The 25342-nt window shown below is 43.5% G+C and overlaps 1 long non-coding RNA gene across 1 annotated transcript in view; it reads right to left on the reverse strand.

Annotated features, from left to right (window-relative positions):
- LOC131380691 (uncharacterized) overlaps positions 1-25342 on the reverse strand; it is a 70030-nt gene that overhangs the window by 12346 nt on the left and 32342 nt on the right. The window lies entirely within an intron of this gene.

The following is a 25342-nucleotide window of genomic DNA, read 5'->3' on the forward strand; positions in this document are numbered from 1 at the left end:
AGCAGGGTCTGTAGAGATTGCCAGGGGCCACAGCGTGAACATTTGCCGGCCAAGTTAAGGCATTTGGATTTTATCCAAATTCAACGAGCCATTGAGGGTTTTTAAACAGAAGAGTGACAAGAGATCTTTATTTCTTAAAGACCCCTCTGTCAATCGAAGAATAAAAAATGGCTTTATCTGTATCAGAGAGGTTGGGGAGAAACCAGGTAAAGGCTGTTGCAGTCACACAGGTTAAGAGATAGTGCTGGCCTAGAGGTAGATGGTTGTATTTGTTCTATTTATTTACCCAGATTAATAGAAATCACATTTTTGCATTTTTATCTCATTATATAGCATAATCAAACTATGATAGGTAAGTTAGACCAAAGAGTTTAATACAATTCAATCCAACTTTATTATTTTTATTTATTTATTTAGAGACAGAGTTTCACTCTTGTCAACAGGCTAGAGTGCAGTGGCACAATCTCGGCTCACTGCAACCTCGGCCTCCCGGGTTCAACTGATTCTCCTGCCTCAGCCTCCCGAGTAGCTGGGACTACAGGCATGCCACCACATTCAGCTAATTTTTGTATTTTTAGTAGAGATGGGGTTTCATCATGTTGGTCAGGCTAGCCTCAAACTCCTGACCTCAGGTGATCCACCCACCTTGGCCTCCCGAAGTGCTGGGATTGCAGGTGTGAGCCACCACACCTGGCCCCAACTTTATTAAATGAACCTAATCTAACTACTAACATTTCTAAATTTGTAGGGAATTCTATGAAAATGAGAAAATGTTTAGAGGACTCAAGTTATATTAGGATGGCTCAGTTATATATTCATAAATCTAAAACTTGATATACTATAAATAATACTGAATGCTTACTATTTGTATGCTCTTCTTTGCTTCCAAAACACACACACACACACACACACACACACACACACACACACACACACAAAACAAAAATACAATCCTATAACTTTCTTAGTAATAGTTTTCCTCTCACTTGACATCCTAACTTGGGTGGAGCCAAAAGTCTTTAAATTCAAAGAATGCCAATTTGGGATTCTCTGGGTCTGATTCAAGCACTGGAAACAACAGCAAAGAAAACAGGAGACTTGCTCAATACCCCCACCCATTCTCCTAAATAACTATGTCACTATTTTAGGTGAAATCACCATCACATGTTTACTATAACTGTGCAAATATTGTTTATTAATGGTGATGGTATTATACTACGGTTACATTTCCTTTATTGTGTAACTATTTTTTTTTTTTTGAGATGGAGTCTTGCTCTGCGGCCCAGGCTGGAGTGCAGTGGCACAATCTTGGCTCACTACAACCTCTGCCTCCTGGGTTCAAGCGATTCTCCTCTCTCAGCCTCTTGAGTCGCTGGGATTACAGGCGTGCACCACCATGCCTAGCCAATTTTTTGTATTTTTAGTAGAGATGGGGTTTCACCATGTTGGCCAGGCTGGTCTCGAACTCCTGGCCTCAGGTAATCCACCCGCCCCAGCCTCCCAAAGAGCTGGGATTACAGGCGTGAGCCAATGTGCCCGGCCTATTATGTAACTTTTTATTTTTCCTGAAGTGAATACTTTCTTCTTTTTTGTTTACATCGCTCTCTATGTAACTATCATTAGTTGTTCTAAAACTCTACATCAAAATTTTATTATTATTTTTTATTTTAGTTTAGTATTTTGAGATGGAGTCTTGCTCTGTCTCCCAGGCTGTAGTACAGGGGCGTGATCTCGGCTTACTGCAGCCTTCGCCTTCTGGGTTCAAGCAATTCTCCTGCCTCAGACTCCCAAGTGGCTGGGATTACAGGCATGCACCACCACGCCCAGCTAATTTTTTGTATTTTTAGTAGAGATGGGGTTTCACAGGCTGGTCTTGAACGCCTGACCTCAAGTGATTCACCGTTTCAGCTTCCCCAAGTGCTGGGATTATAGGTGTGAGCAACTGTGCCCAGCCAAAATTGTAAAACCCTCGGAGTGCTGTTCTCTTTTCCATATGGTCAAATGCAACAGGTGACAAAGATTCTGTCTTTGGCCAAACTCTACTTAAACTCCCCTGAACTTCAAAGTAGGCTTTACATATTTCTGTCTGCATTGTTCAATTTCAGCAGGAATCCTGATGAATTAGTTTAACCAGAATCCTCCACCCTTGATACCTGATCACCCTGGCCTACCTTTTGGAAGAAGTTTATTAGGTTTGTTTAGCCAGAATTCTGTCCTTTCCCCTGTGTCAGGCCATTCTTGCATTGCTATAAAGAAATACGTGAGACTGGGTAATTCACAAAGAAAACAGGTTAAATTGGCTCCTGGTTCTGCAGACTGTGCAGGAAGCATGCTTTGGCATCTGCTCAGCTTCTGGGGAGGCCTAAGGGAGCTTTTACTCATGGCAAAAGGCTAAGTGGGAGGAGGCATGTCATATTGCAAAAGCAGAAGTAAGAGAGAGTAAGTGTGAGACACCACATACTTTTAAACAACTAGATCTTGCAAGAACTCACTAACCACCAAGGGCACGGTGCTAAGCCATTCATGAGGGATCTGCCTGCCAATCCAAATACCTCCCACCAGACCCCACCTCCAAATTTTGGGGATTACAATTTCACATAAGGTTTGGCGCGGTCATATATTCAAACTCTATCAACCCCTGATGTTTCCTGTCAGTAACTTTTCATCCAGTGACCACCACCCTGCTTTTTAGCTGGAAGTTCCCACTTGCCCATGCTGTGTTCGGAGTTGAGTGCAATCTTTCTTTCCCACTGCAAATTCTATCTTGGTGGTTTCTACACCTATTGTGAATAAAGTGAATAAGTCACTTGAATAAAATTGTTCCTACACCTATTTCCCTTGAATAAGTCTGTCTTACTGTGCTTACCGAGTGTCATAGAATCATTTTTTAACACAGGAGACTGCCAGCTCTGTTTTCCTCAGCAACTTTCCATTTTCCTGCTCCTCTTTGCACCCTCTAGTCCTGCTGTCCCTAGACTTGCCTTTGTTTCTCTCCTGGGTTGTATCCCTTATTTCCAGAACCCTATGTCTTCTTTCTTGGTTTATACCATCTTTTGGTAAAACACATCTTCCTGAAGCTTCTTGAGAAAGGATGGAAGACAGGTTCCTCATTGCTAAGAGTCCCAGTCCTCATTTCTAAGAATCCTGCTCCGCTGCAACCTTCTTTAAGGCAAAGGCCATATGCTACGTTTTTTTTTTGTCTTTCAGGCTCAACATTCCCATTCTTCCACCCGTCATTCTTCATCATAAAGCCCTGAAATGATCTCAGTAACTTATCTGTTTACCTGTCTATTATTTTTCTGCCTTGCATGCTTTATTCAAATACATTCAATGGAAAATGTATTTTCCATTCATAGGACCCCCATCTCACCCTGCCCCACCAAAACTGTTGAATGCATGATTAACAAAAATGGTAGTGTAGAAAGAGCACGAGTTTGGGAGTTGGACAGCCTTATGCCAAATATTGGCCTTGTGCTTTTAGTTCTGAGTCTCTGAGGAATCTACTTAATATTGCTGAGATCCCATTTTCTCATATGTCAAATAAGAGTGACTATCTCTCATTTTCATATCAGGTGATGATGCTGATATAGTTAAGGGTTGAGTTGTCATGATATCTGTAACTTACTTTCAAATGGTTAGGTCTCCACCTTCCCAAATATACACATACACATGAAGAGAACAGATGTGAAAAAATGGTAACAATTAGTGAACCCAAGTTAAGGATATGCAGGTGTTTATTGTACTTTTTTTTTCAAACTTTTCTGTAGTTTGACAATTTTCAAAATACAAATTTGAGGCAGGGGGAAAAGCAGAGCTATCTTACAGGGTCTTTGTTAGGATTAAAGGAAGCTAATGATGAAGCACTTAGTATGCCTGGTTATATCAGATGCTCAATAAATGTTAATGTCCTTCATTCCCTGGGGCTAATCCCAACTGTAGACTGAGAAATATAAAGGAACCAAGATCTGTGGACTCCCAGCCTGGCCATCAGCCAGCCCTGCAGAGGGCTCCCTTTTAACCTCACAACTCAGTTGTAGAAACTTGTCTCTTGACTTTGCTCCCTATGCTAGGCCCACAAATGACCTCCCAAAAGATACCCACATCAAATCTGTTGAACCTATGTTACTTTATTTAGTTAAAGGCATTTACAGATGTAATTAAGTTAAGGATCTTGAGATGAGATCATCCTAGATTGTCTAGGTGGGCCCTAAATCCAATGGCAAGTGTCCTTACAAGAAACATACAAAGGAAAACAGACAGAAGAGGAGAAAGCTGGCCAGGCATGGTGGCTCACGCCTGTAATCCCAGCACTTTGGGAGGCCGAGGTGGGCAGATCACTTGAGGTCAGGAGTTCAAGACCAGCCTGGCAAACATGGTGAACCCTCATCTCTACTAAAAATACAAAAATTAGCTGGGCATGATGGCACATGCCTGTAATCCCAACTACTTGGGAGGCTGAGGCACGAGAATTGCTTGAACCCGGGAGGCGGAGGTCCAGTGAGCCAAAATTGCACACTGCACTCCTGCCTGGGTGACACAGCAAGACTCTGTCTCCAAAAAAAAAAAAAAAAAAAAAAAAAAGAGGAGAAGGCAGTGTGAAGAAGACAGAGGCAGAGATGGGAGTGATGTGGCCACAAGCCAAGGAGGCCAGGGAATGCTGGCAGCCACCAAAGTTGGAAGAGGCAAAGAACATATTTTCCTCTTAGAGCCTCCAAAGGGAGTACAGCCCTCTAACACCTTGAGTTTAGACTTCTGGCCTCCAGAACTGTGAGTTTCAAGCCACCACGTTTGTGGTCATTTCTTATGGAAGGCCTAGGAGACTAATATACTCCCCCTGCCAAGTCCTCAACTTGTGCTTGTATTCATGCAGCCTGGCTCTGCCCAAGTCTTCCCATAGCTCTTTCTAAGCTCCCGAGCCTTCATTTCCACAGCCAGGGATCCACTCCTTGTCACGGGCACTCCTTTGTCTCTCACCTGCCCTCCTGGCAGCATCTCGGTCAGCTGCTTACTGCAGCATCTCTCTGATACCAGCTAACTGCTTCTCTGCTCTTTGCACGTGACTTTTCCTTCATATCTCAAGCCCCATTCTTGCAGTTCAGCTCTCTGGTTCCTAGGGTCTAGTTATCTCTAACCTAACTAACCCTACCAACTACCATGCCCAGTTATGAGATTTTTAATATTTAAAAACAATGAGCATAATAATCTATGGTGACAAGAAATCAGACAAGGGTGGTGTGGGAACAGACTGGAAAGGGGCATAAGAGAACTTACTAGGGTGAAAGAGATGGTCTATGCAGTGATAGAAATCTGGGATACACAAAAGTTTGCACTTGCTAAAAGTAATCAAAATGTAACAACATCTGTGCATTTCATTATATATATGTAAGTCATTCCTCAACCAAAAAAATTAAAAAATTAAAAAGAACAAGGCAAACCTGCTTTTAACAAACAAACTTAAAAGAAAACAAAAGTCACAAATAAAAAAGAAATTTTTTAAAAAGGCACTTAGTTAATTCAGGGTTTCTCACCTTTGGCACTACTGGTATTTTGAGCTAAATAATTATTCAAGGGGCTGTCTTGCACATTGACTAGCAGCAGCCCTGGCTTCTACCACTAAATACCAGTACCATCCTCTGCATTTCTCCCAACTTGCCCAATTTGTGACAACCAAAAACATCTCCAGACATTGCCAAATGTCCCATAGAGGGAAAAGTCGACCCCCTATTGAGAATGGATGGGTTAGTTAACGTGTGGTGTTCAGCTATAGCCATCCCATACAAGGTGATTTATGTACAACATGACAAGTTTGGGAGACAAACTGAAAGTGACCCGCCAAAAAACCTTTCTCAAATGGAAAAAAAAATGTTGGTCATTAGGGATATGGGCATGACCTGACATTTATTTCTCCACTCTTCAGTTCTAGTTGTGAAAAAAATACTAATAACTACGAGGACGCCTAACAAGTAAGAATACCAAAAACAGTAGCAGGAGGAAGAGCTGAGAAGAAGAGGAAGAGGAAGGAAGAGGAAGGAGGACAAAGCATATCGGTTAATTTAGCAGTTGCTGTCGTGGTAGTGATACAATACTAATGATAACTGATATTTATATATGTAATATATGTTTAAATCCTTAAAAATCCACTAATTTCTCCCCAACAATATCCCTTTGGGAAAGGTAGATATATTGATTTTCTCTACTTTATAGATAATAAAATCAGGGACAAAGGTTAAGTAACTGCCCAAGGTCACAGTCAATTAAGGGAACGGCTGGAACCACCACCTTCGCCTTGGCCCTGTGATTTTTAATCTGTCACTTTCTTCCCACTGCAAACCCTATTTCTAGGCACCAGCATCACCTGGAGGCTGGATGCAAATCAGAGAAAATTGTGTGCCTGGGAGGAAATAATCAATCAGTCCATGAAGGGCTTGCCCTACAGACCCAAGTTCACCTATGTGAATAATAAATAGTAAAAAAAAAAAAAATTACTTTAGAAACAACAGTCATTGAAGGTTTTCTTCATCAGTAAGATGTCTGAGGAGCACACTTTGTGGGGATGTATGTGCAGGTAAGGAAACCATGTGACAGTGGTGCCCACCACAAAGGAAAGCTCAGAGAATCCCAGAGGCTGTTCCTGAGATAATAAACTCAGTCATCAAGCGAGGACTCCTCATTTCTCAGAATCTCAGTACTGTAATCTCTGGAAAGGCAGAGAGGCCTTGTTGTCTCGTTTTTTACATGCCCCTGAGTATCTTTTAGGTAAGAGATCCATCCACAACTGGCATGTAGTGAATTAAATAAATTTCAGTGGTGTGGAAATCTCTGAATATGCTTTCGCAAGGACCCTGGACTTAGCTCTGGCCTTTATCAGGAGACATCCTGTTTGCCTGGTTTATTCCCCACCAGCTGATTAACTTGCCTGAAACAGTTGCTTCATCAGGACTCTCCCGTTTGACGGTTTCCAGTGGTTCTTTGTTTCCTGTAGGCTAATGTCCAAAGGATTTGATTTAACTTTTAACATGTCCAACAATTTGATAGCAGCCAATTTATCCAAAATGACCATCTACTTCCCACACTCTTAGCCCAGTGTTGCAGCCATACCAGAACCATCACAAGCCCCTGAATGGGTCGAGCTCTTTCCAAGCCTCTGTCTTAAGGATTATTGGAGTTGGGAGGATTCTATTTTAAATAGGGTGTTCAGAGAGGGCTTCATTAATATGGTAAGATTGGAGCACAGACTTGAGGAATGTGAGGGGTGAACCATGTAAATATCTGGAAAGTGAGCATTCCAGACAGAAGGGACAGCCAGGCAAAGGCCCTAAGATGAGAGTACACCTGCCAAATTCAAAGAGCCACAAGGAGATCAGTGTGTCTGGAGCAGAGAGAGAGAGGGAGAAGACCAATAGAAGATGAAGTCTGAGATATAATAGGGTGGTGAGGGAGGCAGGGCAAGGTCATGGAGGACCTATGGGCTTTTGTGAGGACTTTGGCTTTTATTCTGAGATGAGATGCATTGGAGAGTTTTGAGCAGAGATATGGCAAGATCTGACTTGCATTTTCAATGGGTCCCTCTGGCTTCTGTGTTGAGCACAAGGTTAGGAGCAGAGAGACCGTTGCATTAATGCGGGCAAGGACCAGCAGATAGCAGTGAAGCTGGTGAAGAATGATCAGATTTGCAGATGTATTTGGAGAGGAAAGCCTGCAAAAATCTGTATCTTAAAGCTGTGTGTCAGGGATGGGTAGGAACCAGCCAGGACTGAGAAAAACCTTTGCATGAACTCTGAAGCACAAAATAGCTCTGCTGGTTCAAGGATCCAAAGGCCAAGGCAGTTTGAGCTTAGTGAACAGGGAGGGGATGGGGTAAGAAGCTGACCAGGTGGGAAGGGGACAGATGAGGCTGGGCACTGCAGGCCACAGGGAGGAAGCCTCTGATGGGTTTCAAGCAGGGCCATGTTTTGATGTAATTTATGTTTTCAAAAGTCACTCTTCTATATGGAGACTAAATAAACTGGCAAATGAGCCATTAAAATAGTCATATTTGTATTCAGCCAAATCAGTGTTCCTCTAGCAGTCCCAGTTCTACTTGCTTAGGGCCGTGTGAAATGAGTCTTATTTCCTTCCCTGAGACTCCTTGCTGTCATGAGAACTCATCCACTTTGCTCAGCACCTCTCACAGTTACCCATGACTGAGTGCAGCATCACAGCTGCCCTGAGGCCCACACACAGCCAAACCAAACAGGGTGCTCCAGCTTCTATGCTTCCAGCTTGAGCAGCAGCAAGGATGGACCACTCGCCATTCTTTGCATTCTGGTGCTTGCTAGGTGATGCACTCATTCGGCCCCGATGACTTCTCCTTATCTGATCTATTTCACAATCTGATTACCACAATCATTTTGGCCCCTAGGGATAATGGCTTCCCACTAATGCTCAGCAACTGGGAATATAGGGGTATGAGTGTGGGAAAGTATCTGTCTTGTTTCCCTGATAGATAATAAGATGTTGGAGGGAATGAGAGTGAATTAGCTTCTCTCTCTCAGTAGGTAGTATAATCTTTTGCATAAAAGTTGGTGACTCTCTTTCAGAGTAAATATAAAAGAAGTATTGAGTATACCATGACCAACTAATTAGAGAACAGTACTTGCATTAAATGAGGGCTAATTTCAACACAAAATTAGCATTACTGCTGAAAGGGTTAAAAAAAAAGCTATTGGAGGCTCACCCGTATTTAATAGGGGGTGGGGAAATGCAGAGCTCAAACAAAGGGTCCTCAGCTAGGTGGGCACTCCTAAAGCAGTGGAAGTGCATAAAATAGACCTTTTCTTCTCTGCTGGTATTAGGCTCTTATTCCTTGATTTTCCTAAGCAACAAGGACATCTAATTGTCATTCTGGGTATAGTCAAGAAGAGAAAATCAAATGAACATTTGTCAAGCACCTACCATAGGCATTTCTACGATAGCAGGAAGTTTTCAAAAAAGAATTTGGAATTAACCATGTGATCAGTTAGAAAATAGGATTTACCTTGTTGTTGTTTGTAATGTTTCTCCATCTGGAACTGGTGAAAATCAAGCATTTTGAGCCAACATGGCAGTTGCATCTAAATGGCTTTGGTGCTTTCTTTATCACAACAGTGAATGATAAGGGAATAAAAGTGATAAGACTGAGTAAGAAATACTGAAGACAGTGCCTATAGTACTATGAAAAGAAAGGTCTTTCTTCTTGAGCAAAGGCTGGAAGTAATCAAGGCTGGATTTGCCAAGTAATGTTTATAGCTATATTTTAAAATTCTGTTAAAATTTTTACAGAAAAAAATAACTTTGGTATCAAAAATCTGAAACTCATGAACTCTTAGTCCTCTTCCATCCATCCTGTTTTTATAATATGGTTTTTAAAAATAACACACAGATTTCATTGTCATACCCACCACCACACACCAGCAGCACCAGGCTGTGCTCAGCAGGTTCTCACTGATTGAATGCACCGAGTCAAAACAGGTCATGAATGTCCTGAGTTTTATAAGCCCAATTACTTATTTCTCAGTGAAATAGCAAACAGACTTGAAATTCTTTTCAGAAACACCCAGTGAACCTGAATACACCAGAACTGAACCTATATATTTTTGAAACTATGATGTCCTTTGACCAGAACCTAAACCTAGGGGGATATTTCACTTTGGGCCGATGTCCTGAGCCTCTGCTGAACCAGACCCCACCATCTGAGCCAAGAGCTAAACTCCTAACGCTTCAGAAAAAGGTAATTTTTTCCTAGGAAGAGTTAAACTTCTTGAGGCAATGGGGCTTCCCTCAACTCCAACTCTTCTTGGTCCAGAAAACAGCTCTGGGAGCCCCAGAGGGGGCTTTTGCTTCTCTGACTTCTCACACCCTCTTCTTTCAAATGAATTTAAACCTTTTTTTGTCCAAATCCCTGCAAGAAAAAAAAAGTAACCACTCTGCAGTTTTTCTACTATTATGCAAATAGATTAATCAGGCAATGCTCCTGTGAGAATTAATTTATATTTGAATCCAGTGAGGCCTGGATGCTTGCTAACTGAACCCCCAGGCCAATGCCTCAGCTAGGTAGCACCTCATATTATTCCTTTGACGAAATGTGAACTGACATAAATACTATGGCTCCCTTTCAATCCGATTACCCCATTACCTCACATCAATGCTACCCCAGCCATCAGATTCTGGCGTCTTTCCTTTCACCAGCTCCAGGAACAACGGACAACTCCTCCTTGATAAACAAGCATCCACGCTGCCATCTCGTACCCCCACTCCTAACCCATCATCCGCACTCAATGGGCTCTATTCGACAAGGTATTTTATTTTGTTTGTAGGAATCAAGGATTAAAACCAGTTCAAAATCAAGCCAGGCTGGAGCTGCTCATTCAGAGCTACCCTTTCACACAATCAGTCACTAAGAGCCTCTGGAAATAACACCCCTGAAGTATCCACCCTTTAATAGACGTCATCCCCCTGGGACGCCCCCTCCGCTTCATTTCCCTCCCTTAACGTCTTATGAACTCTTTTTCAAACACACAAAAAACAAATAGCAGCACAGGTTTCCCTGGACTTGCGTGACCTGAAGCTCAGTCAAAATGAACCTACGTTTTAAATCATACCTTTGTACTAAACTCATGTTGACAACCACTAAATTCTTTCCGTTGCTCTGCATAGAAACTTAAAAAAAAAAAAAAAAAAAAGATTTATTTCTTTACCCGTGCCTCCTCCTGTCCCCCCTTTTTAAAACTCTGCACATTTAAAAAGCTTGGCTAAACAATCCACCAGGTGGGAGGAAAGCTTTTCTATGTGGGCAGCTCTATTTCTGGAGCCCCCACCTCAGTAATTAGATTAACAGGCAACGTATGAATAGCAGCCCCGCTCTCTTCATGCTTTATGCGATTGATTGCACATAACTGATAGCAAAATATCTTCAATGGTGGCAGAAAAAAAACATGGATTTGTGAACTGTTCTACGATGAAAATGCAAATAAGAGGAAGAAAACAATGCAAGCTTTATTTTTAAAAAGCAACGCCTAGTAATCATAGTACTCGGTTTTTTGAGAAAGGGTCAGAAGTTACACATGAGTAGAAACTGGGGCTGTGGGTATGTTTGTTAGCTTTGTAGTAAAACAGTTTGAATATTTCGGTGCCCCCTTTTAACACAACCTAAAATAGAGGTGCATGACCCCGTAGGCAAAGCTTGTCTTTCTGAATTGGTGAAGGCAGAAATATCTTTTCTAACCACAGTCCCTCTAGAGGCTCTGAATTTGAGAAAGCCTTTGAAACATATTTTAACTACATATGCATATTAGGAAATTATTCACTTTTTAAAAATAAGATAAAGCAAAATAACTATTAAGAATTAAAATTCATAAACACTCATTCAGCTAACTACAAGAAAAATTATGTATTTTTGCCAAATACCATTTATATTCTTTTGCAATTTGCTTTTGCTTTCTGTTATTCCAGAGGATATCTCTATTTTCATAAAAAGTAGACTTCCATTGAAAAGTCAAAGAGGCATTGAGCAAACACATTGAATTGCAGCAATTGATTTTTATTAAAAATGCCACACTCCCTTTCCTCTCACCCTAACCCTGATACTTTTCAGCAAATGTCTAAAATTTGCTGCTTAGTATCTGCCAATTACAGGTTTAGTGGCTATTCAGGAATATTGTTTGATACCACATTTTTACTCAAAAATAAATGCAACTCAGGCTGGATGTGGTGGCTCACACCTGTAACCCCAGCACTTTGGGAGGTTGAGGCAGGCAGATCACTTGAGCTCAGCAGTTTGACACCAGCCTGGGCAACATGGCAAAACCCCATCTCTACAAAAAATACAAAAATAATTAGCTGGGCATGGTGGCACACATCTGTATTTCCAGCTACTCAGGAGGCTGACATCGGAGATTACTCGAGCCTGGGAGGTCAAGGCTGCATTGCGTCGAGATTGCATTACTGTACTCTAGCCTGGGCAACAGAGCAAAACTGTCTCAGAAAAAATAAATAAATAAATAAGTGCAACTCCGTTTTTCCCTTCCTTTGTTCTGGTTTTTCATCATTTATTTAACAAACTCTCATTTAGTGTATGTACTGACGGCTAGATGCATCTGCAGTGACAGACGCTCAGGAGTGTTCGGGATGACCAGTCTGGTTAAAATCCCTCTCCCGTCACATCCTTCCTTTACCTACAAATGAGGGCCATGGGAATCTTCTCCAGCAAGCTCAGCCCTATTCGGTCCTGCCCCTCAACAGGAAACATCTAGGACACTTAGTACATCAGCCTAGAGGACTCAGCCTCCAGTTGCCTTCTTCTGGTGACAAACACTTCCAGGCTACCCTCTTACTAGAGGTTATCTCTTGCTAGAAATAATGAGTTCCCAGTCACTACAAGTGCTTAAGTAAGGCTGACATGAAAGGGATTTCACAGAGAGGATCCAAAAATTGGATGCATGTTTGGATAACCACCTTGGAGCATGAGACCTGCACTCCAGATTGGCAACCCCTGTGCTCAAAACACAAGTCACAAGGAATATGATTTTGATGAGTACATAAGTCAATGTAGGATGAATTCTCTGATAACTCCAAAATCTTATTTAAAAAAAGCTTGTTTCTTGCCCATGACGCAATCTGATGCAAAGTGGGTGGCTCTCCTAAGTAACTCAGAGATCCAGGTTCATTCCTTCTTGTACCACTGCCACCCCAACATGTAGTATCCCACTGGAAGGAGAAAAAAGAAAGAAGTGTATATTGGGAATTTTATATGCCAGGCCTGAAAGTGGTGTACATCACTTCTGCCTACATTCTATTAGCCAGAACATAGTCACATGGCTCTATCTAACTGCAAGAGAAGATAGGAAATGTCTAACTGTGTACCCGTAAAGAAGAATGGGTATTAATGAGCATAAGCAGTACCTGTGGTAGAGTAATTAAACCACGAACAAAAACCAGAAGTGAGACACAATGATAAAGGGCAGCTACTAAGACTCAGCCCTGGTTCTAGCTTTGGGTAGAGCATATTTCACAAATCATGCTTTAATACGCAGTAACAGGCATTGTCTGTTGCCTACCCAAAGCTACACCCCCCTTTTCCTTAATAACATGCACGTGTTTCCAGGAAGTTGGGCCCTTCACTAGCCCCAGGGAGGTGAACCTTGATCCGTTTAATCAAATAATGGTGATTCCATTTTCCTTGCCAGTGACTGGTCAATTGGCACTATTCTGACTGATGACATAAAAGCAATCCTTAGGTTGGACTTCTGGAAAAGATTTTCCCTGCTGATAAAAGGAAGGAGAATAGAATAAGTTGGCTCATTCCTCTTCTGCTGAACATTGTCACTGGCTTGTGATGCCTGGAGGGGGGCAGCCATCGGGGACCAATTGGGAACCAGCCAAAGAGGACAATCCAAATACTAAAGATGGCTGAGCAGAGAAGGAAGGAACTTGAGTCTTTGGTGCTATCAACAAGCTGATGAATTAATGAACTCTTATCCACCATCCCTTCTCTGTCTGTCTGGGATTCTTCCTTCTGGGATTGCCTTCCTTCTGGGTCTCTTGTTTTGTGAAATAATAATTTTCCTTTAGAGTTTATTCTATTTTTGGACGGGCCTTGTACCACTTGCAGTCAAAAGCATCCTGACTGATGGATATGTACTAGACACTTGAGATATATGTACTTCAAACTGGAGCCAAAGTAGAACTGGAATTCATATTTAATCTCCCTTTGTCAAAGCAGGAATCTGAGATCTCCCCCACATGCTTGGTCCCCTGCCCTCACAAAGTTCACTTTTTAAAAATCTAATAACTACTTCTGTGAATAAGTAAGTGCTGGAAATGCTGCATCCATTTATTGAGATTGCTGTAAAGATTAAATGAGTTGATATCTAAGCACTTAGAACAGTACCTGGAATTCTGTAAGTGCTAAATATGTGGTCACATCATTGGTAGTAGTAGTACTGGTAGTCGTGGTAGTGGTAGTAGTAGTGGAACTCCTGATTTTTATAAGCCAGTGAAACTTTATTTGTTGCTGAATGCCTTCTGGGTGTCAGTTTGGCTTGGCTTACGAGTATAATGATGTTTTAATCCCTGTTAGTACTTCAAGGAAGAAGAAGGCCCCAGATTAATTGAAACCACAGATAACTCTCATCAACCTCCAAAATCCCAAAACTTTCTTAGAGAGTAGTTCTGAGTTGGTATAGAATAATGGTTATGAACATTGGTTCTGGGGCAGACTACTGAGTTCCAAGCCTCAGCTCTGGCATTTACTCTCTGTGTGTCCTTGGGCACTGTACCAGTCAGGATTCAACTAGAGGTTCAGAACCAATAAAATATATGCATACATATATATCTTACATAGATACTATACCTCATATATACCTCATATATATCATACATAATATATGTAGCATATACATCATCTATGTATTATATCATACATATGTAGCATACATATTATATATCTATATCCATATATATGTGTATAGATTTGTTACAAGAGTTTAACCTGATACAATTGTGAGAGCCAGCTAAGCATCCTCCATAAGGCTGTCACCTTCACACCTAATGCTGGCGCGCGAGGTCCATGGGGCAGGCAGTCAAGAAGGAATGGTGGACGAAAAGTAAGGGGAGATCAAGAGCAGGATAGAACCCACCAGCATGAGCTGGAAGCCCATGAGAACAGACTAAAACCCACACTGGTCAGTCCCTGCTGCCTCCGTCCTTGTGAGTGAGTGTGGAAGTCCTGCCAAAGCCCAGGCCTTTCTTCGTATGGCTAAACACGCACACCTGGCCCTGGAGTCGGGGAAGCTGGGGACCATGGAGCACTTGTAGGCCCAGCTGCTGCCTCGTGCCAGTGAAGTGGCTACAACAGGGCTATCGCTTTTCTTTCACTCTCCAAATTTCTCAGGCTTTCTTTTGTGGCCTACCCTAACTGGAATCACATAGGGAGGGAATTCTGAAAAGTGTAGTTCAGCCTAGTCAAGTTAACACGATATAAAGCTACCACAGTTAATATTATTAACTTTCCCTCAGTTTCTGTGTCCTCTCCTTTAAATAAGCAGGAATAATAATAGTATCTACCTCATAAGGTTCTTTTGAGGATTATTTTAAATAATGCATGGAAAATATTTAACATAGTACCAGACACATAGTAAGTACTCAATAAAGGCATATACCACTATATCACTATCATTGTTGCTGTTATTATTATTGGTTTAAGTATTCTTCACCAGGCCGAACGTGGTGGCTTATGGCTGTAATCCTGGCACTTTGGGAGACCAAGGCAGGTGGATCACCACTTGAGGTCAGCAGTTCCAGACCAGCCAGGCCAACATAGTGAAATCTCGTCTCTAATAAAATTAGAAAAAATTAGCTGGGTATGGTGTCACGCACCTGTATTCCCAGCTACTTGGTAACTGAGGCAGGAGAATTGCTTGAACCCAGGAGGCAGAGATTGCATTGAGCCAAGATTGCACCACTGTACTCCAGCCTGGGTGACTGTGAGACTCCGTCTCAAAAAACAAACAAAACAAAAATATTCACCAATATCTAAAAGGAAATATGGTACAGAATTAGGAGTTAGAATATTTTGTTTCTTGAGGGGTAAAGGCATTAAACTTCTCATGTATCTAAATATCGGCTGGTCACTGTTGTAGGGAATATGTATATTTTACAATCTTTTATGGTAGGTATTATTATACCTATTTTAGATAAAGCAGTTGAAGAAACTAAGGGACACAAAGGCTGAGTAACTAGACCCAAGGTCACACAGTTAGTAAGTGGCAATGCTTTATATATATCATCCCAAGAAGAAAAAATATAAGGTGATTAAAACTGAATGATGAGAAAGTAGTATTTAAGCTGTAATTTGAAGGATGAACAAGAGTTAAACAAATTAAGAAGGCAGAGGAAAAAGCACATGTGAAACTAGAGTAGTAAGAAGAAACCTGGAACCTTAGAGGAGAGAGGAGATGGGGATGGCAGGAGCACGGGTAAGGAGGGGAGGATGAAGGGGCCAGCAGGACCTGCTTCCACTTTATTCTCTGTGGAATAGGAAGGCCCAGGATGGCAGGAACTGTGTATGTCTTGTTACTCCAGCATTCCCAGCTCTTGGAATAGTACCTGCTGGCATATGCTAGGGTGTCACTAAATATTTGTTGACTGAAGGAAAGGGTGGAGTGATAAGATCTAACGTATGTTTTAAAATCGCCCTTCTTGCTGTAAAGTATGCTATTCCTTGGCTCCTTCTAGTAACAGTGAACTCATTACTTACTTTCTTTCTCTAGGCAGCCCTTTTAATATCTGAATACAGCAGTCATATCTTTCTAGGTTTCCATTTCTGCAGGCCAACAGCCTCAGCTTTTTGGCTTCATTTTCCCATATTCAGGAACCCTAGTCAATGCTATCCAAAAGAACTTCTGCAGGCATCATATGACCTGATTTCAAAACATACTACAAAGCTATAGTAACCAAAACAGCATGGTACTGGCATAAACACAGACACACAGACCAATGGAACAGAATTGAGAGCCCAGAAACAAACCTACATGTTTAGCACCAACTGATTTTTGGCAAAGATGCCAAGAACACGTAATGGAAAAAGAATACTCTCTTCAATAAAGAGTTCTGGGAAAACTGGATATCCACATGCAGAAGAATAAAATTAGACTCTTACCTCACACCATGTACAAAAATCAACTCAAAACAGATTAAAGACTTAAATATAAGACCTGAAACTATGAAACTACTAGAAGAAAACATAGGGGAAAATCTTCATGACATTGGTCTGGGCAATAGTTATTTGGAATATGACCCTAAAAGCGCAGGCAACAAAAGTAAAATTAGACAAATGGGGTTGCATCAAACTAAAAAAGTTTCTGCATTGCAAAGGAAACAATCAACAGAGTGAAGAGAAAACCTACAGAATAAGAGAAAATATCTGTAAACTACACATCTCCTAAGAAGTTAATATCCAAAATATATAAGGAATGCAAATAATTCTATAGCAAAAAACTCAATTTTTTAAATGGACAAAGGATCTGAATAGACATTTCTCAAAAGAAGACATACAAATGACCAACAGGAATATAAAAAACTGTTCAACATCACTAACTATCAGGGAAATGCAAATTAAAGCCACAATGAGATATCACCTCACACCTGTTAGAATGGCTACTATCAAAAAGATAAAAGATGACACGTGTTGGTGAGAATGTGGGGAAAATGAATGTCTCACACACTTTCGGTGGGAATGTAAATTAGTACAGACATTATGAAAAACAGTATATAGATTCTTCAAAAAATTAAAAGTAGAACTACCATATGATCCAGCAATCCCACTACTGGGTATACATCCAAAGGAAATGAAATCAGTTTGTTGAAGATATATCTGCTGTTTATTGCAGCATTATTCATAAAAGCCTAGAAATGGAATCAACCTGAGTGTCCATAAGCATATGGATGGATAAAATATGGTACACATATGCAATGGAATACTATTCAACCACAGAAAGGAATAAAATTTTGTCATTTGTGACAACATGAATGAACTGGGAGGATATTATGTTAAATGAAATAAGCCAAGGCAGACATCACTTTCAAAAGCTTTGGTTATGAAAGAAGTACCATGCTTAGACCAAACAGGGACCTTGCTTGGGGCATGTACTTTAGATAGGTCCCTAGTCTAGGTTCTCTACAGCCCTATGCATCTCCATGGGGCAGGAGTCCGTGGGGCCACAGAGACACATGTTCACCTAGAACCTATATATTCCCTTTTAGGCCCAGGAATTTTTTGCCCAAATAGAACCAAGCTCGTTTTCAAAGACTGCACAAGCCCCTTCCAGGTCTCTCTGCCCAAGGATGGATCATATCACTGGTATGCCTATCACCAAACCCAAGGCATAGCCCAGGGATGGCTGTTTGTGGGGCTTGGGGATGGATTTCAGATAGTCAGACCAGGTGTCAACACTTTGGGTTGTGTGGCCCTTCATAATGTAGGGTGAGTAGTAAAGCAGGGTGAGCCTCCATCTGTAGGCCTCACAGGAGTTAGAGGACATTTCTAAGAAGAGGTAGTTACAGGCAGACATAAGGCCAATGGAGAGTCCTTTTGAAAATGAACACAATTTGAAAGAACCAGTGGTGAAGGGAATATTGAAGTTATATAGAGAGAATATGAAGCTATATAGAGAGAGAATAATGGAGAACAAAGTCCTTGTATCATTTAGGATTCCAGCAGCAGATTTTCCAGTGCATATGGAAGAGACTGTTTGTAGAGGTGTGAGTGGGTAAAGGAAATAAACAAAGGATATTAATGTACTTAAAGACCAGCAACAGTGGGAAGCCATTATATCCCATTATGCCCATAGGTCTGAAAGGGCAGAAGGTTGAAAGGACAATGTTGCCAGAGTCCAGTGATCTTGGAAGCTGTAGCTACAGTCCCTCCCAGAAATGCAACTAGGCAAGAAGGGAGTGGGAGGAATAAACACCTCTTCTGCCCTTGAGTTGGTGCTGGTGCTTTCCATTGATAGAAATCAACTAGAAGAATCTAGCCAGCAAGGTATCCTGGTGTCAATGCACGGCCTAAAGGCCAGCCTCTCAGGGCAAAGCAGGAGGGAGAAAGAGTAGACAGTGGGGTTTAGAAGGGTAAACAGAAAACAACTAACCAGCACGGTTCCCAAGGAGCCAGGAGGGGGCTTATCTGCAGGGATGTAAGTAGAATGGAGAGTAAGCTGGCAGAAAGCAACCTCTCTGTCTGATGACCATCTCTTTTCTCTCTGCAGTGGGAGGGGAGGTTGATGTTAGATGAAGGTAAGCAGGCAGGGGATTGTCTTATTATTCCTTCTACAGGTGGAAGCTGGCATTTGGACTTGAGGCCTTTGTGTAGTATAGTAATACCACAAATAAAGCTATTTTCCTCATCTCTTACCAATGTAAGAGAATGTCACATTCTCTTACGCCTCCCTCTCCCTTCCCTACACTGACTAAGTGGAACTGCAGAGCAGGCAAAAGTCCCTAGAGATTTCTTCTCTCTTTACTGCATTAAAATCTAAGCCTACCTTAGCCCCAGGCAAAAAACTCTCCAGCAATTTAAAGGCTCACGCAATTCAGAATTTCCCTCTCAAGCATTGGCTCATGGTTCAAAACAGCCCCTCTGATAGGTCCCTCCTTTGGCCAAATCAAGACTCCCTACCTGTTAGAAGAAAAATAATTTTTAAAACTAACTTTCACTACATTATAAAGAACTAGTAGCTTTGGCCGGGTGCGGTGGCTCACGCTTGTAATCCCAGCACTTTGGGAGGCCGAGGCGGGCGGATCACGAGGTCAGGAGATCGAGGCCATCCTGGCTAACATGGTGAAACCCCGTCTTTACTAAAAAATACAAAAAAATTAGCCGGGCGTGGTGATGGGCGCCTGTAGTCCCAGCTACTCGGGCGGCTGAGGCAGGAGAATGGCGTGAACCCGGGAGGCGGAGCTTGCAGTGAGCCGAGATTGCGCCACTGCACTCCAGCCTGGTGACAGAGCGAGACTCCGTCTCAAAAGAAAAAAAAAAAAAAGAACTAGTAGCTTTGCCTCCAATCCTCCCATGGGTGTCTACCTCTTTGTCCCAACAGGGCAAATCTCAATCTCAAACAGAGACAAAATGAGCTTTGATGTTTAGAGGCAAGGATGTTTCTCCCACACTCCTTGTCCAGTTTACGGGTCCTGATTCTAAAAATGATTCATTTTCCTTCTGTTGGGGCTCAGGAAACCATAGCCCAAAATACGGCGCTTTGGCATGCTGAGTGCTTTGAACAAAGGAGACTGAAAGTCCTCAGAAATAAGCCTCAGACACAAGGTCACTGACCTTCTCCTGCCTTTCCCACTTCTCCTTCTGAAGTACAGGGAGTGAGTGGCTTGCTCTGAAATTCCCTTATCTGACTGAAGGAAGTTCTTCCAAAAGAAACACAACTGGCCGGGCGCGGTGGCTCACGCCTGTAATCCCAGCACTTTGGGAGGCCGAGGCGGGCGGATCACAAGGTCAGGAGATCGTAGCCATCCTGGCTAACACGGTGAAACCCCGTCTCTACTAAAAATAAAAAAATTGGCCAGGCTTGGTGGCGGGTGCCTGTAGTCCCAGCTACTCGGGAGGCTGAGGCAGGAGAATGGTGTAAACCCGGGGTGCAGAGCCTGCAGTGAGCCGAGATCGCACCACTGCACTCCAGCCTGGGCGACAAAAAAAAAGAAAAAAGAAAAAAGAAACACAACTGTCTTCAGCCCCCTCCCTAAGAATCCCATCAAACCATCAGGGAAGATTAATCACTTGAGAAAAGATTGCAAGTCATCAGTACACCCAACAAGCTATTCTTATTCTTCTGGAGGCTGCTCTAAAACAGCTTTTAAAAAGAAATTAAAAAAAAATTTTTTTTTTGTAGAGACAGTCTCAATATGTTGCCCAGGCTGGTCTCCAACTCCTGGACTCAAGCGATCTGCCAACCTCGGCTCCCCAGAGTGCTGGGATTACAGGTGTGTGCCACCACACCAGGCCAACTTTTTTTTTTTAAGCAGAGATACTTATCTACATCATAAGACATCTTCATTCACAGCACAGTTCTGCTCCTCTTGCCTTGGACAAAAACAGCCCTTTCGGAGAAAGATTCTATACCCTTTCCCACCCAGCGCCAATTTCACCTTCATTCAAGCCTCTTTAACCAGAAAAATTCCAGGACAGAACGTCAATAGTTTCAGCTTGGGGTGGGGGGAAGGTAGAAAAGGCAAGAGAAGGAAAAGATGATGGAGCATAGAGGGGAAGGGGCTCATTGTGGCATTCCACCAGTAACTAAAGCAGCTAAAAAGTGAGGCCCAGGACAAGGGGAGTGGGCCAGGGAGGATCCCCTCCTACTTTTCACCTAGTGTCTGGCCATGCCTCGTGGTGCGACAAGAACTGGCAAGGACAGTAGGCAGGGCAGCCTGTTTGAAGGGAGGGATGTGGACTGGAATGTGAGGGTGGCATGACCTCAAGGCTTCTGCTCTTGGCACCCAGTGTATCCTGAGACCCCAGGAGTGACAGCCCAGTGTGCACAGTCCTCCCTGGCTGGCAGATTTGCCTTAGGCCTCTAGAGCACTCCACTTTCCTCCCCTCCACCAAGGCAGCACCCTAGAACCTAGAGGTGCTGTCCTTCCTGTCATCACCCTGCCTCAGAGGCTGGGAGTTGCTGGGCCCCTTCGTAAGGCAACAACGAGCTGTGGGGTCAGGAGATCAGATCTGAAAGGGCCCTTAGAGAGCTTTCTAAGGCAACCCCTCATTTTACCCATAGGGACACTGAGGCCCAGGAGACAAGAACTTTTCCTAAAGACATACAGTAAAGTGAAATGGATTCAAATGTGAGTTAAAAGAATATTTAGATGCTGGAGGATCACTTGAGGCCAGGAGTTGGAGACTAGCCTGGACAACAAAATGAGACTCTGTCTTTATTATTATTTTCTTTTTTTTAAAAAAAAGAATATTTAATCCTGCAGTCTGTGAAGAGCTGATTAAGCAAGGAGAAACAATGGCTATTTTCAAGCAGAGTGGGATGGAATCTTCAGCTTTAAAAAGTAGCAGTATGAAATTAATTTCTCAGACAAGTGGGCAGAGATAATGATGGAGAGAGAAAGCACTCAAGGCTGGGCTTACCAAAATTTAATTTTGATTATTTTGAACGGTCTCATAACTCCTTGGCCCAACATAGTTTTAATATTGCTAGGGCAGAGAGTTGTCCAAGAAGGGAGTTAAACTTTCTCCAAGTCCGCACTGCAAGCCCTGCGCCGCCCTACAGAGATCCTCTTTCTTTGGGTTAAAAAAAAAAAAAAAAGAAAAAGAAAACATCCAAAAAAACCCACACACACAAAAAAACAACACACAGTTAACCACCTGTCGGGGCTGAGGATACAATGAGACTCCTCGAAAAAGAGCTTTTCATGCATGCGTAATATATTTGTTCAGCTATTCACTTAATGAAGCTGATAAATGTGATGCAAGACAATAGTCAAGTTAATCTATTTAGTAAAATGTTTTGAGACTTTCAGGCTACGTTAAGGAAGGGAGCGTCCTGCGACATTTTCATTTAAATGCGCTCATCTCCTCTCTTAGGCAGCACAAGGGGGTTCGGGCAATCTATGTGAATATAATTTCTTATAAATGTGTCTTTAATGGGTTTAATTCACCCTTGCCAGCTGTTTTGGGGGCTATTTTGTAAGAGCAAAACAAACGTTTCGGGCTTGGAAAGCTAGTTAAAATTAGTTTCGGTCAGCGAGGCCAAGCTATATTTCCTGCAAACCATCTGCTTGATTGGCACAATAGAAGGATTTTCAAGGAAAAAGAGGGGAGTGAGTGTGAAAGGGATGGGGGTTGAGGGGGGAGACACTAGAAAGAGCTGGGGCAGCGGTAGCTCCTAGTTGCCTATTCTGAAGGTGAACCCCTTAGAGCTGTTTTAATAGGCTTGCGAAGAGGGGCTGGGGCGGTAGGAAAGCTCTTTCAGTCCGAGCCTCGCAGCCCTCCTCCTTCGCCTCGCCCATTAGCTCCCTGCCCCCCCCCCACACACCCCCCACCCCAAAGCCAGGCGTCGGGCGCTTTTCCCTGCCGCCACCCGGCATCCGGCCAATCTTTCCAAAATGCGCTCTCACTCTGTTGGCTGCTCCGGCAGGGAGCGTGGAGGACTGGGGGTCCGAAGCCTGCAAAGGGTGACCTTAGCGTTGCAAGTGTCCGAAACGGACACTTGCCATCTTTTCAGAGGGCGGGGAAGCTCACGCCACTCTCTACTTTGCAGTGTCCGTTTCGCCTCGCTTGCTGGCCTTCGCTTACCCGAGACATTCCAGGCACTGCCCGCACTGGAGAGGGCCGCGCTGCTGCTGCGACCGCACGGCGCCCGGGACAGGAACATGCTCGCTCTCCCCTGCGCGGGGGGGAAAGAAACCCCCAGAGTGCGTTCCGACACGCTCTTTCTACTATCCAAGCGAGGTTTCGGCAGCTTTGGCCACCTAGGCCCGGGGAGCCCCAGCCGGATCTGCTGCGGCCTCCCCCGCAGCGTAGGCAAGGACCTTAAACCCCAAACCAGGGCCTCCGATTCTCTCTTTTCCCCTCCCGTCTTCTTTTCTCTTGAAAGAGAAATAGAAAGCTCAGCCTTGAGACAAAGAACGCGAGTGATTTCTCCGAAATAAACTTGAAGATAACGACATAACAATGAATGGCAGGACGCACAAAACCCCATGGGCTCAGGTCAAATGGCATTAGTCACAGGTCTTAGCCGCAGCCGCCGCGCCGCGCAGCTCCTTAGGCTATCGCGGAGTTTGAAAAGACGCGTTCGAGGAGATCACTTAAAGTAAGATCCTTTCGTCCGATTTCTTGCTTCCTTAGGATTTATTTTTCCTTTCACGGGCGGCCAGCCCTCGCCCCCTCGCCCCCTCGTCCCCGCCCTCACTTTTCCTCTTTGGCGCTTTAGGAATTCTTTAGGAGGCTGTGGAGACCGACCCCAGGAAGCAGGGTCCACGTGGATCGCAGCAAGGCGTTGATCTACCCTCCAAAAAATGGCAGGGTAGACTTTTAAAAGCCGAGAAGTTAGTAGCAGTTAGTCTATAGTGAGGCAGAATGGCTGGGGCTTGGGGTGGGGGCTAGGGGGTGGCATGAAGCCTGTCAACGGGCAGGAAACGGTGAAAACTACACCCCGGCAAATGCCCCAACAGGAAAGGAGGAGCTGGGAAAGGCTCACGCTGGCTTCAAGTTCTTACCGTTGCCCCCTCCAAAAAAACAAAATCCAAGTTGATTTTGGCAAATATAGACTCTATTCTGATCATCCGGAAGACTTGGACAAGCGCTTCACCTGCAGGGAATCAAACATCCTGAAGCCCCCGGCGCCTCCTTCTGGGAACTGGCAATTGCCCAAGTCCTTAAGACTCGGGGAGAAAAAGGGGTGGGGGGCAGAGGGAAAGGGAGTGGGAGAAGGAAGGATGTGGGCCTGAGGAAAAAAGGAATGAGAGGAAGGGAGAGAGCCAGTCTTATTGCAATGGGAAACTGTCTCGTGGCAAGGTTAAAGTGCAGGTGTTCAGATAGTTTACACTTTTCTCACCTATTTTATTGCAAACTTCAAAAAGAGGAACTTTTGACGTTCTTCGACAGATCTCCTTCTTCCGTTTCCAGGGGACTCCAATCAACTCGAGCAAGGCGCTTCCCATATTTAAATAGCCCCTTATTTAAAAGTTGTTTCTTTCCTGATTGGTTTTCTCCTGCTGCCCATGAGCATGAGCGGTCTTGAGCTCAGAAACTCCGCACTTACGTCATCTTCTAGCATTAATTCGCCTCTGGAGCTGGTCCCTAAATAACTTTTTAATTTGAATCAAGGGAGAGTTTTAGCGGGCTCCGTTTCTGGTTTAATGTGATATAAATCGCAGATGCACTTTTATTGAATGGTTAAAGCAGCGACATGGAGATCATCAACACAAAACACCCCGAACAAAACCATCGAGAGAAATAAAGCTGGTTAATAAGATTTTTGAGAAAGCTTTGTGTTAAAAAGCAAAAAGGAAAACCAGCTGAAGGTGACAGTTAGTTCATGGTTAATAGGATCAGGGCGGCCTGGCGGGGCTGCACACTTCTCTTTGGGGAGGTTCAGCCACACTAAAGAGATGAATGGGACATTTAACACATCTGTTATCTCGCCGAACAGAGAAATGGGGGGAATCGAGTCTTAGTGCCACCTCAGCCCCAACCAGAGGAAAGGGAAGGGACTGTCTCCAGGAAGATTCTCCTTTGAAGCCCCACATTCAGAGAAGGCTTTCCTGGAGTGGATCAACATTCTTGGGAACCGCATCCCTTCCCTCTGGTTTTCACGCGTTTGTGCGTTGTAGTTAATTAAGAAGCTGCCAAACCTTGGGCCAAGTTAAGCGCCCGGCAAGTGTTAGAGTTCTCTCCAGACGACGTCTGGACCTTCGCTGCTATGGCTTAAAATGTCAGGGCTGATTTCAACTTAAACTGCTCCCTGTGGTTGGAGAACGGCCAGCATAGCACTCACAGCCTTTGGATACCCTTGCCCGAGGCAGTTTCCGGTCAGCCTAAGCTCTTTGCAAGCGGAATCCTGCCGCTCGGCAGCCCAGCGCCGCTCTCCTCCGCTCCTCCCGCAAGGTGAGGTGCGGAGAGCCCCTTGCAGAAACTCCTGGAGAAAATCGTTTTCCAAGTTGCTGGGAATTTGAAGGAGACTCGTTTTACTGTTCAGGTATCTATCAACGCTCAAACTCAACCAGTCTCCCGAGATGAAATAACTCCAGACCTCTCCCCACTCTTACGGACACACATCCAGTGGCCCCAAAGCATCCATTTCCAAGTCTCCCTGAG

Source organism: Hylobates moloch, unplaced genomic scaffold (assembly GCF_009828535.3).
Source record: "Hylobates moloch isolate HMO894 unplaced genomic scaffold, HMol_V3 SCAFFOLD_11, whole genome shotgun sequence".
NCBI lineage: Eukaryota > Metazoa > Chordata > Mammalia > Primates > Hylobatidae > Hylobates > Hylobates moloch.